Source organism: Triticum urartu, chromosome 4A (genome assembly GCF_056163025.1).
Source record: "Triticum urartu cultivar PI428250 chromosome 4A, HENAU_Tu73, whole genome shotgun sequence".
NCBI lineage: Eukaryota > Viridiplantae > Streptophyta > Magnoliopsida > Poales > Poaceae > Triticum > Triticum urartu.
In genome coordinates, this window is record NC_141876.1 from 481,585,019 (window position 1) to 481,594,019 (window position 9,001).

Sequence of the window (9,001 nt, forward strand, 5' to 3'; positions counted from 1 at the left end):
GTTTAAACAGGGACCTATTTTGAAACACAACTTGACTGTTGAAATCCTAGGGGATCCTCCTCCACCCAAGGGTGATCCCGTGTTTGAGCTTAAACCTTTGCCTGATACTCTCAAATATGCTTATCTTGATGAGAAAGAGATATATCCTGTTATTATTAGTGCTAACCTTTCAGAGCATGAAGAAAAGAAATTATTGAAAACTCTGAAGAAGCACCGTGCTACTATTGGATATACTCTTGATGATCTTAAGGGCATTAGTCCCACTCTATGCCAGCACAAAATAAAATTGGAGAAAGATGCGAAACCGGTCGTTGATCACCAACGATGGTAAAATCCTAAGATGAAAGAAGTGGTAAGAAAAGAAATACTAAAGATTCTTGAGGCAGGTATAATTTATCCCATTGCTAATAGTCAGTGGGTAAGTCATGTCCATTGTGTCCCTAAGAAGTGAGGTATTACTGTTGTTCCTAATGATAAAGATGAATTGATTCCACAAAGAATTGTTACAGGTTATAGAATGGTAATTGATTTTCACAAATTAAATAAAGCTACTAAAAAGGATCATTACCCTTTACCCTTTATTGATCAAATGCTAGAAAGATTATCCAAACATACACATTTTTGCTTTCTAGATGGTTATTCCGGTTTCTCTCAAATACATGTGTCAAAAGAGGATCAAGAAAAAACAACTTTTACTTGCCCTTTCGGTACCTTTGCTTATAGACGTATGCCTTTTGGTTTATGCAATGCACCTGCTACCTTTCGAAGATGTATGACTGCTATATTCGCTGACTTCTGTGAAAAGATTGTTGAGGTTTTCATGGATGATTTCTCCGTATATGGAATTTCTTTTGATGATTGCTTAAGCAACCTTGATAGAGTTTTGCAGAGATGTGAAGAAACTAATCTTGTCTTGAATTGGGAGAAGTGCCACTTTATGGTTAATGAAGGTACTGTCTTGGGGCATAAAATTTCTGAAAGAGGTATTGAAGTTGATAAAGCTAAAGTTGATGCTATTGAAATGATGTCGTGTCCTAAGGACATTAAAGGTATAAGAAGCTTCCTTGGTCATGCTGGTTTTTGTAGGAGGTTCATTAAGGACTTCTCTAAAATCTCTCGGCCTCTCACTAATCTCTTACAAAAGATGTTCCTTTTGTCTTTGATGATGATTGTGTAGAAGCATTTGAAATACTTAAGAAAGCTTTGATTTCTGCACCTATTGTCTAGCCTCCTGATTGGAATTTACCATTTGAAATTATGTGTGATGCTAGTGATTATGCTGTAGGGGCTGTTTTAGGACAAAGAGTTGATAAGAAATTAAATGCTATCCAATATGCTAGCAAAACTCTAGACAGTGCCCACAGAAATTATGCTACTACTGAAAAAGAATTTTTAGTTGTTGTATTTGCTTGTGATAAGTTCAGACCTTATATAGTTGATTCTAAAGTAACTATTCACTGATGACCCACAAGTGTAGGGGATCTATCATAGCCTTTTCGATAAGTAAGAGTGCCGAACCCAACGAGGAGCAGAAGGAAATGATAAGCAATTTTTAGTAAGGTATTCTCTGCAAGCACTGAAATTATCGGTAACAGATAGTTTTGTGATAAGGTAATTTGTAACGAGTAACAAGTAATAAAATTAAATAAGGTGCAGTAAGAAGGCCCAATCCTTTTTGTAGAAAAGGACAAGCCTGGACAAACTCTTATATGAAGGAAAGCGCTCCCGAGGACACATGGGAATTATCGTCAAGCTAGTTTTCATCAGGTTCATATGATTCGCGTTCGGTACTTTGATAATTTGATATGTGGGTGGACCGGTGCTTAGGTAATGCCCTTAGTTGGACAAGCATCCCACTTATGATTAACCCCTATTGCAAGAATCCGCAAATACAACAGAAGTATTAAGGTAAACCTAACCATAGCATGAAACATATGGATCCAAATCAACCCCTTACGAAGCAACACATAAACTAGGGTTTAAGCTTCTGTCACTCTAGCAACCCATCATCTACTTATTACTTCCCAATGCCTCCCTCTAGGCCCAAACAATGGTGAAGTGTCATGTAGTCGATGTTCACATGACACCACTAGAGGGATGACAACATACATCTCATCAAAATATCGAACGAATACCAAATTCACATGACTACTTATAGCAAGACTTCTCCCATGTCCTCAGGAACAAACGTAACTACTCACAAAGCATATTCATGTTCATAATCAGAGGAGTATTAATATGCATAATGGATCTGAATATATGATCTTCTACCAAGTAAACCAACTAGCATCAACTACAAGGAGTAATCAACATTACTAGCAACCCACAGGTACCAATTTGAGGTTTGGATACAAAGATTGGATACAAGAGATGAACTAGGGTTTGAGATGAGATGGTGCTGCTGAAGATGTTGATGGAGATTTACCCCCTCCCGATGAGAGGATCGTTGGTGATGACGCTGGTGATGATTTCCCCCTCCCGGAGGGAAGTTTCCCCGGTAGAACAGCTCTGCCGGAGCCTTAGATTGGTTCCGCCAAGGTTCCACCTCGTGGCAGCGGAGTTTCTTCCCGAAAGCATGCTTATGATTTTTCCCTCGACGAAAGACTCTATATAGCCAAAGATGGGCATCAGAGGGCCACCAGGGGGCCCATGAGGCAGGGGGCGCGCCTAGGGTGGTAGGGCGCGCCCCCCACCCTCGTGGATGGTGGGTGCCCCCCCTCTAGTACTTTCTTCGCTTAGTATTTTTTATATATTCTGAAAATAACTCCCGTGGAGTTTCAGGACTTTTGGAGATGTGCAGAATAGGTCTCTAATATTTGCTCCTTTTCCAGCCCAGAATTCCAGCTGCCAGCATTCCCCCTCTTCATGTAAACCTTGTAAAATAAGAGAGAAAAGGCATAAGTATTGTGACATAATGTGTAATAACAACCCATAATGCAATAAATATCGATATAAAAGCATGATGCAAAATGGGCGTATCAACTCCCCTAAGCTTAGACCTTGCTTGTCCTCAAGAGAAAGCCGAAATCGAAAAATATGTCCACGTGTTTAGAGATAGAGGTGTCGATAAAATAAAATACGGACATGTGACACCCCCGATTTGACCGTACACTAATCATACACGCAAATGTGTACGATCAAGATCAAGGACACACGGGAAGGTATCACAACACAACTCTAGACACAAATTAAAATAATACAAGCTTTATATTACAAGCCAGGGGCCTCGAGGGCTCGAATACATAAGCTCGAAAACACAAGAGTCAGCGGAAGCAGCAATATCTGAGTACAGATATAAGCTAAACAAGTTTGCCTTAAGAAGGCTAGCACAAAAGTAGCAATGATCGAAAAGGCGAGGCCTCCTGCCTGGGACCTCCTAACTACTCCTCAAAGTCGAACTCCATGTAGAATCATCCTCGGGATCCTATGGCTCCTGGACTCCATCATCTGGTCGCAACAATCGGATATAGAAAGGGGGAAAAGGGGGAACAAAGCAACCGTGAGTACTCATCCAAAGTACTCGCAAGCAAGGATGTGCACTACATATGTATGCATTGGTATCAAATGGAAAGGGATAGCATATGTGGACTGAACTGTAGAATGCCGAAATAAGAGGGGGATAGCTAGTCCTATCAATGACTACGCTTCTGGTAATCTCCATCTTGCAGCATAAGAAGAGAGTAGATGGTAAGTTAACCAAGTATCATCGCATAGCATCCTACCCGATGATCGTCTCCTCGTCGCCCTGTTAGAGAGTGATCACCGGGTTATATTTGGCACTTGGAAGGGTGTGTTTTATTAAGTATCCGATTCTAGTTGTCATAAGGTCAAGGTACAACTCCGGGTCGTCCTTTTACCAAGGGACACGACTATTCGAATAGATAAACTTCCCTGCAGGGGTGCACCACATTTCCCAACACGCTCGATCCCCTTTGTCCGGACACACTTTTCTGGGTCATGCCCGGCCTCGGAAGATCAACACGTCGCAACCCTACTATGATGGCTTGGCTTATTAGGGATGATAGACTACTCATATCAATAAGGAATTCCTTCTTTTCCAGGAGCCCATTCGGACAGAACTCCAAAGTTAAGTGTGCTCAGCTTGGAGTAGTGTCAGGATGGGTGACCGACCGGGAAGTTGCTCCCGGGTGCGCACGAGTGAGGACAAAGTGCGCAGAAAAGACTAGTATTGATCTGTGGGGCTAGTCTAGATCCCGCCAGGAGTAACGACCACCGGCGGGTGTGTCCGGGGCGTTACACCTACCTAGGCACAACAGAGAGGTCTGCGCGCCGGCCTAAATCCTATGGCTGAGGGGTCTGGGACCATCGCCCATTGCACACCTGCACGTTGCATAGGCGGCCGGCGAGCAGGCCTAGCCTCCCTCATACAAGAGAAGGCGTTCCAGTCCAACCCGGCGCGCGCCGCTCAGTCGCTGACGTCACGAAGGCTTCGGCTGATACCACGACGTCGAGTGCCCATAACTATTCCCGCGTAGTTGCTTAGTGCGTATAGGCCAGTGGCTAGACTCAGATCAAATACCCAGATCTCGTTAAGCGTGTTATTTTGAAATAACCACAGACGCCGACCAGGGCCAGTCCCACCTCTCTCCTAGGTGGTCTCAACCTACCCTGTCGCTCCGCCACAAAGGTCCACTCAGAGGGCTGTCCGGACAAACGTCCTTTCGGACCCAATCTGTGAATCACTCACGGGTACTCTACGAGCCGACCCGACTTTAGTCACCACATGTATCATGTAAAAAGTATATATCATATACCCGTGATCACCTCCCGAGTGATCATGGCCCGATAGTATAGCATGGCAGACAGACAAGAATGTAGGGCCACTGATGATAAACTAGCATCCTATACTAGACATTTAGGATTGCAGGTAAGGTATCAATAACTGTAGCAACAATGACAGGCTTGCATCAGGATAGGATTAACAGAAAGCAGTAACATGCTACACTACTCTAATGCAAGCAGTAGAGATAAGGATAGGCGATATCTGGTGATTAATGGGGGGGCTTGCCTGGTTGCTCTGGCAAGAAAGAGGGGTCGTTAACAGTGTAGTCGATCGGGGGACCAGCAGCGGCGTCAGTCTCGTAGTCTACCGGGGAGAAGAGGGGGAAGAAACAATGAATACAATGCAAACAGATGCATAATGATGCATGACATGACAAGTAGCGGTGCTAGGTGTGCCCTAACGCGATATGAGGTGATACCGGTGAAGGGTGGAAACATCCGGGAAAATATCCCGGGTGTTTCGCGTTTTTGGACAGATGAAATGGAGGGGGGAAGTTGCGTGTTTGCTATGCTAGGGATGCATGGTGGACGAACGGGATGCGTATCCGGACTCGTCTCGTCGTTCTGAGCAACTTTCATGTACAAAGTTTTTCCATCCGAGCTACGGTTTATTTTATATTGATTTTAAAAGATTTAAACCATTTTTAGCATTTATTTAATTATTTTAATTCAACATTATCCAGAATAGTGCCTGATGACGTCAACAGTCAACTATGGCCATTGACTGGTCAAACTGAAGTGTGGGTCCCACATGTCATACTCTGATAACTAATTAACTAAATTAATTAGTTTAATTAGCAAATTAGTTAGGTTAATTAAATAATTAGTTAATCTAATCAGGATTAATTAAGGTTAATTTATTTTTTATTAATTAATTAATTAATTAAATTAATTATTTATATATTTATATATATATATTTAGTTTAATTACATTTTTTATTAAATGTTCTGGGGCACTGGGGCCCCACTGTCTGTGGCCCAAGGGAGGCCTAGCAGTTTGGGCGCTGGTGCCCGCCTGAACACGCATGGGCGCGTGTGCGCTGGGGCGTCGGCGACAGTCGACGCGAGCTGGACAACGACGAGCGAGGCAAGCGCGGCCAGGGACGGCGATGAGAGAGGCGAGCGCAGCTGAGCGAAACGGCGAGGCCAGGCGGGGGGGGGGGGGCAGCGACAGGAGGCGAGGGAGGCCGAGAGCGGACGAGGCCGGCAGAGGACGGCGCTGTAGAAGGAAGAAGAGGCCAGGGCGCTGGGCGCGGGCTCGCAAGCCGGGGCATGTGCAGGAGAGCACCGGGCGCGGCCCCGAGCGGCGTCCAAGGGAGGAAGCAAGCAGCGTGGGAAGGCGGCGCACGACGAGGTCGACTTGGGCGCGGGGCGGGTGCAAGGCACCGCAGCGGGGCGTGTGAGGCCGCGCGGGGCTGCAGGCGCGAGGCCGCGGGCATGGAACGCGCGCGTGGTGATCGTTGTGCGCTAGCGGGGGAGCGGGAGCAGAGAGTTGCGGCCAGGGCGCGGACTGATACGTCCATTTTGCATCATGCTTTTATATCAATATTTATTGCATTATGGGCTGTTATTACACATTATGTCACAATACTTATGCCTATCCTCTCTTATGTTACAAGGTTTACATAAAGAGGGAGAATGCCGCCAGCTGGGATTCTGGCTGGAAAAGGAGCAAATATTGGAGACCTATTCTGCACAGCTCCAAAAGTCTTGAAACTTCACGGATGAGGTTTTCCAAATATATAAAAAACATTGAGCGCAAGAACTTCATCAGGGGGCCACACCCTGCCCACGAGGGTGGGGGCGCGCCCTACCCCCCTGGGCGCGCCCCCTACCTCATGGGCCCCCCGGTGGCCCTCCGGTGGCCATCTTCTGCTATATGGACTCTTTCGATGGAAAAATAATCATAAGCCATCTTATCGGACGAAACTCTGCCGCCACAAGGCGGAACCTTGGCGGAACCAATCTAGGGTTCTGGCGGGGGTGTTCTGCCGGGGAAACTTCCCTCCCGGAGGGGGAAATCATCACCATCATCATCACCAACGCTCCTCTCATCGGGAGAGGGCAATCTCCATCAACATCTTCATCAGCACCATCTCATCTCAAAACCCTAGTTCATCTCTTGTATCCAATTCTTGTCTCCAAGTCCAGGATTGGTGCTAGTAGGTTGCTAGTAGTGTTAATTACTCCTTATAGTTGATGCTAGTTGGTTTAATTGGTGGAAGATCATATGTTCAGATCCTATATGCATATTAATACCCCTCTGATTATGAACATGTTTATGCTTTGTGAGTAGTTACTTTTGTTCCTGAGGACATGGGAGAAGTCTTGCTATTAGTAGTCATGTGAATTTGGTATTCGTTCGATATTTTGATGAGATGTATGTTGTCTCTCCTCTAGTGGTGTTATGTGAACGTCGACTACATGACACTTCACCATTGTTTGGGCCTAGAGGAAGGCATTGGGAAGTAATAAGTAGATGATGGGTTGCTAGAGTGACAGAAGCTTAAACCCTAGTTTATGCGTTGCTTCGTAAGGGGCTGATTTGGATCCATATGTTTCATGCTATGGTTAGGTTTACCTTAATACTTTTGTTTTATTTGCGGATGCTTGCAATAGAGGTTAATCATAAGTGGGATGCTTGTCCAAGTAAGGGCAGCACCCAAGCACCGGTCCACCCACATACCAAATTATCAAAGTACCGAACGTGAATCATATGAGCGTGATGAAAACTAGCTTGACGATATTCCCATGTGTCCTCAGGAGCGCTTTACACCATATAAGAGTTTGTCCAGGCTTTTACTTTGCTACAAAAAGGATTGGGCCACCTTGCTGCACCTTATTTACTTTTGTTGCTTGTTGCTCGTTACAATTATCTTATCACAAAACTATCTGTTACCACTTATTTCAGTACTTGCAGAGAATACCTTGCTGGAAACCGCTTATCATTTCCTTCTGCTCCTCGTTGGGTTCGACACTCTTACTTATCGAAAGGACTATGATAGATCCCCTATACTTGTGGGTCATCAAGACTCTTTTCTGGCGCCGTTGCCGGGGAGTGAAGCGCCTTTGGTAGGTGGAATTTGGTAAGGAAAAATTTATATAGTGTGCTGAAATTTACTGTCACTTGTTACTATGGAAAGTAATCCTCTGAGGGGCTTGTTCGGGGTATCTTCACCCCGACCAGTAGAGCAAAGAGTTGCTCCTCAACCTACTGAACCTACTGAAAATGAAAATGCTTGCTTTGAAATTCCTTTGGGTATGGTAGAAAAACTGCTAGCTATTCCTTTTTTAGGAGATGGAACAAAACATCCTGATGAACATCTAATATATGTGGATGAAGTTTGTGGATTATTTAAGCTTGTAGGTGTACCCAGAGATGTTGTTAAGAAGAAGGTCTTCCCTTTATCTTTGAGGGGAGATGCATCGACATGGTATAGGCTATGTGATGATATGGAATCTTGGAACTACAAACGATTGAAATTGGAATTTCATCAAAAGTTTTATCCTATGCATCTTGTTCATCGTGATCGCAATTATATATATAACTTTTGGCCTCGCGAAGGAGAAAGCATCGCTCAAGCTTGGGGGAGGCTTAAATCAATGTTATATTCATGCCCCAATCATGAGTTCTCAAGGGAAATGATTATTCAAAATTTTTATGCTCGGCTTTCTGGTAACAATCGCACCATGCTTGGTACTTCTTGTGCTGGCTCTTTTATGATGACGACTATTGAATTCAAATGGGATTTATTGGAAAGAATTAAACGCAACTCCGAAGATTGGGACCTCGACAATGGTAAGGAGTCAGGTATGACACCTAGTTTTGATTGTGTTAAATCTTTTATGGATACCGACATTTTTCATAAATTTAGCACTAAATATGGACTTGACTCTGAGATAGTAGCTTCTTTCTGTGAATCTTTTGCTGCTTATGTTGATCTCCCCAAGGAGAAGTGGTTTAAATACCATCCTCCCATAGAAGTAAAAGTAGCTGCACCTATTCAAGTTGAAGAAAAGACTATTATTTATAATGATCCTATTGTTCCTACTTCTTATGTTGAGAAACCACCTTTCCCTGTTAGGATAAAGGATCATGCTAAAGCTTCAACTGTGGTTCGTAAAAGCAATATTAAAACATATACACCTCCTGAGCAAGTTAAAGTTGAACCTAATATTGCTATTGTTAAAGATCTCT